This window comes from Staurois parvus, unplaced genomic scaffold, assembly GCF_062004578.1.
Source record: "Staurois parvus isolate SC_StPar_1 unplaced genomic scaffold, SC_StPar_1.0 ptg002407l, whole genome shotgun sequence".
Lineage (NCBI taxonomy): Eukaryota > Metazoa > Chordata > Amphibia > Anura > Ranidae > Staurois > Staurois parvus.
Genome location: NW_028320203.1, coordinates 25,500 through 30,854, shown reverse-complemented (window position 1 = coordinate 30,854; position 5,355 = coordinate 25,500).

Sequence of the window (5,355 nt, the reverse complement as noted above, 5' to 3'; positions counted from 1 at the left end):
ATGATAGGGCACTATTCCTCCCACTGACACCAATGATGGGGCACTATTCCTCCCACTGATACCAATGATGGGGCACTATTCCTCCCACTGATACCAATGATGGGGCACTATTCCTCCCACTGACACCAATGATGGGGCACTATTCCTCCCACTGATACCACTGAAGGGGCACTATTCCTCCCACTGATACCAATGATGGGGCACTATTCCTCCCACTGACACCAATGATGGGGCACTATTCCTCCCACTGATACCAATGATGGGGCACTATTCCTCCCACTGACACCAATGATGGGGCACTATTCCTCCCACTGACACCAATGATGGGGCACTATTCCTCCCACTGACACCAATGATGGGGCACTATTCCTCCCACTGACACCAATGATGGGGCACTATTCCTCCCACTGACACCAATGATGGGGCATTGCTACTGACACCAGGATATTTTCTACTCCCACTAGCCGCAGTCCAGCCCGTCTGAGGGATTGTAAGCCGGCTATTTGTGTAGTGAGTTTCTAGACCCCTGCAATACACTAGGGACAGATTATTTTGAAAACCAAAAAATCAGTTTTCAATCTGATTGGTTCAATGCAGATAAACGTTGTCCTGTTGGGTATCCTATCTGTGGCTTGCCTTGTACAACCGATCTCCCAGGAACTGCAAGTCTCAGCATGTCCTCTGCAGCTGGAGAGCCGCATGGCGCCCATTTCTCCCCTCAACACAGATTATCCTCACAAATTGCTTCAGATGTTCCCCTCGACCTGCAATAAAATGCCACTTTGACTACAAATCCCCTTTGATAAAAGGAGGTGTCATTGAAAGCGGTCCTTGTATCAGCATGACAAGCAGCCGCCTCTGAGGGCCTCCAGTATGAAAGGAGAAGTCGGGACTTTATGACAAGGAAGGACATCATTAGGTAACAAATTGTCCCAAACAAGACCTCTAGTTCCAATGACAATAGAAGGTCCCATCGTGTCCTCATCACCCTCCCCCTGACAATGGCCGGGGGTCTCCATCCAGCAACAAATCATTTCTGGGTAATAATGAGACCCACTCTGGTTGGAGGCCGAGATCTGGGGGGGGGGGGGGGCTTGTTAATAAAGCAATCTGCCCTCCAGCTACAACAATTACAGTCCCTGGTTGTCTTATAGCTGAGAAACACGAGAAACACGACTCCACCATGGCTGTGATTAGGGTGAGGACCACTTACCACTTACCGAGGTGCAAGGGCCGGCACAGACAAAGAGTCACGTTGGTGATGGTTTATTTAAATGGGAACTACATTGTTTTACATTTGTTTTTAGATATACACATCAGGAGCCCCCCTTTACATCAGAGAGGTCCCCCATCACACCAGAGGTCCTCCCCATCAAATCAGAGGTCCCCCATTACATCAGAGGTCCTCCATCGTACCAGAGGTCCTCCATCACACCAGAGGTCCCCTATCACACCAGAAGTACCCCATCACACCAGAGGTGCCCCATCACACCAGAGGTCCCCCATCACACCAGAAGTCCCCCATCACACCAGAGATCCTCCCCATCAAATCAGAGGTCCCCCATTACATCAGAGGTCCTCCATCGTACCAGAGGTCCTCCATCACACCAGAGGTCCTCTATCACACCAGAAGTACCCCATCACACCAGAGGTGCCCCATCACACCAGAGGTCCCCCATCACACCAGAAGTCCCCCATCACACCAGAGATCCTCCCCATCAAATCAGAGGTCCCCCATTACATCAGATGTCCCTCATCACACCAGAGGTTCCCCCTTCACGCCAGAGGTCCCCCATCACACCAGGGGTCCTCCCCATCAAAAAAAGAGGTCCCCCATTACATCAGAGGTCCCCCATTACATCAGATGTCCCCCATCACACCAGAGGTTTCCCCATCACACCAGAGGTCCCCCATCACACCAGAGGTCCTCCCCATCAAATCAGAGGTCCCCCATTACATCAGATGTCCCCCATCACACCATAAGTCCCCATCACACCAGAGGTCCACCCCATCAAATCAGAGGTCCCCCATCACACCAGAAGTCTTCCCCATCAAATCAGAGGTCCCCCATTACATCAGAGGTCCCCCATCACACCAGAGGTTTCCCCATCACATCAGAGGTCCCCCATCACACCAGAGGTTTCCCCATCACATCAGAGTTCCCCATTACATCAGAGGTCCCCCATTACATCAGAGGTCCCCCATCAAATCAGAGGTCCCCCATTACATCAGAGGTCCCCCATTACATCAGAGGTCCCCCATCACATCAGAAGTCCCCCATCACATCAGATGTCCCCCATCACACCAGAAGTCCCCCATCACACCAGAGGTCCCCCATCACACCAGAGGTCCTCCCCATCAAATCAGAGGTCCCCCATTGCATCAGAGGTCCCCCATTACATCAGATGTCCCCCATCACATCAGAGGTCCCCCATCACATCAGAGGTTGTCTTATAGCTGTACAACAGAACCCCATCATGGCTGTAATTAGGGTGAGGACGTCAGTTACGGAGCTGCAAGGGCCGGCAAAGACGAAGAATCACGCTGGTGATGGATTTTTGAATGGGAACTACATTGTTTTACATTAGTTTTTAGATATACAAGTGGAACTGGTCAGCTGATTGTATATCATTCCGTCATTGTGTGCCTTCTTGGTGTAGTGCAGAGCTGCTCAGCCTCGGTTACGTTGCAGCACCATTAAAAAATCTTCAGGTTCCCCTAAACCAAAATGTAAAATAAACGTAAAAGGTACTTATCAACGGGAATCCTGATCCTGGGACAATGCACACACTTACCCTGATGAAATTAACTTCACATCAGGAGCCCCCCTTTACATCAGAGTTCCCTCCATCACACCAGAGGTCCCCCATCACACCAGAGGTCCTCCCCATCAAATCAGAGGTCCCCCATTACATCAGAGGACCCCCATCACACCAGAGGTCCTCCCCATCACATCAGATGTCCCCCAGCATATCAGAGGTCCTCCATCACACCAGAGGTTCCCTCTCACACCAGAGGTTCCCTCTCACACCAGAGGTCCCCATCACATCAGAGCCCTCCCCCCCATCACAACAGAGGTCCTCCATTGCACCAGAAGTCCCCCATCACACCAGAGATCCCCCATCACACCAGAGGTCCTCCCCATCAAATCAGAGGTCCCCAATTACATCAGAGGTCCCCCATCACATCAGAGGATCCCCATCACACCAGAGGTTCTCCCATCACATCATAAGTTCCCCATCACATCAGAGGTTGTCCCATCAAATCAGAGGTCCTCCCGATCACATCAGAGGTCCCCCATCATATCAGAGGTCCCCTAATCACACCAGAGGTTCCCTATCACACCAGAGGTCCCCATCACATCAGAGTCCCCCCCCCATCACATCAGAGGTCCCCTAAACACATCGGAGGTCCCCCATCACATCAGAGGTTTCCCCATCTTACCAGAGACCACTCCCATCACATCAGAGGGCCCACCATCATATCAGAGGTCTTCCCATCACATCAAAGGTTTCCCCATCATATCAGAGACCCCTTCCATCACATTAAAGACCCCTCCCATCAAATCAGAGGTTCCTCCCATCACAGCAGAGGTCCCCTATCACATCAGAGGCTCCCCCAACACATCAGAGGTCCCTCCATCATACCAGAGGTCCCCCATCACATCAGAGTTCCTCCAATCACATCAGTGGTCCTCTTCACAGCAGAATCTCCTTCACAACAGAGGTCCCCCATTACCTCACAGCCCCTTTACATCAGAAGTTCTCCATCACACCAAAGGTTTCCCATTACATCAGAGGTCCTCCATCATATCAGAGGTTCCGCTATTACATGAGAGGTCCCCTCATCATATTAGGGTCCCCTCATCACATCAGAGGTCTCTCCATCATATCAGAGGTCCTCTTCACAGCAGAATCTCCTTCAAAATAGAGGTCCCTCATTACCCCGGAGCCCTCCTTTACATCAGAGGTCTCCCCATCACACACCCCTCCATCATATCAGAGGTTCCCCCATAATATCAGCGGTCCCTCTCTCACATCAGAGTTCCCCTTTACATAGGGGTCCCCCCATCACATCAGAGGTCTTCCTATCACATCAGAGGTCCCCCCTTCACATCAGAGGTCTCCCATCACATCAGAGTACCCCCTATACATCAAAAGTCCCTCAATTACATCAAAGCCTCCTCATCAACACAGGGCCCCCCTTCACACAGCCCCCCAATTACACATTCACATCAGAGGCCTACCTTTTTCCTCCAGCAGTGGTCAGGAAGTGGAGGTGGTTGAGGTGGACTTCCATCTTTTCCTGAGCCGGGTGAGCTGGTCTCCGTCACCACAGCTTGGTTTGACATCATGGGGGGAGATTAGAGCACTCGGAATCTGGTGCAGCTGTGCTTAAAAACCAATCTCTAACTTCAACGAAGCTTTGAAAATAAAACCTGGAAGCTGATTGGTTTCTATGCACAGCTGGACCAGATTTTGCATTGTGCAGTTTTAGTAAATAACCCCCCTGTGTCCTGGCCCTGGAGCGTCATTGGTTGTTATGGTGCTGGCGGCTGGCCTGCCTGTACCTTGGCAACGCATGATACTGATCCAGCACCCAGACTGAAAAACACAGGTATAGTTTATAGCTATATATCTACAGTACATTGACATACTGTATATGCTTTTATATACACTATATTGCCCCAAGTATCGGGCCACCAACCTTTCCACGCACATGACCATTAATGGCCCCCCAGTCTTAGTCCATAGGTTTCAATATTGAGTTGGCCCCGCCCTTTCCACACACATGACCATTAATGGCCCCCCAGTCTTAGTCCATAGGTTTCAATATTGAGTTGGCCCCATCCTTTCCACACACATGACCTTTCATGGCCTCCCAGTCTTAGTCCGTAGGGTTCAATATTGAGTTGGCCCCGCCCTTTCCACACACATGACCTTCAATGGCCCCCCAGTCTTAGTCCGTAGGGTTCAATATTGAGTTGGCCCCGCCCTTTCCACGCACATGACCTTTAATGGCCCCCCAGTCTTAGTCCGTAGGGTTCAATATTGAGTTGGCCCCGTCCTTTGCAGCTATAACAGCTTCAACTCTTCTGGGAAGGCTGTCCACAAGGTTTAGGAGGGTGTCTATGGGAAGGTTGGACCATTCTTCCAGAAGCACATTTGTCAGGTCAGGCACTGATGTCGGGGGAGGAGGCCTGGCTCGCAGTCTCCGCTCTAATTCATCCCAAAGGTGTTCTATGGGGTTGAGGTCAGAACTCTGTGCAGGACAGTCAAGTTCCTCCACCCCAAACTGGCTCACCATGTCTTTATGGACCTTGCTTTGTGCACTGGTGTGCAGTCATGTTGGAAC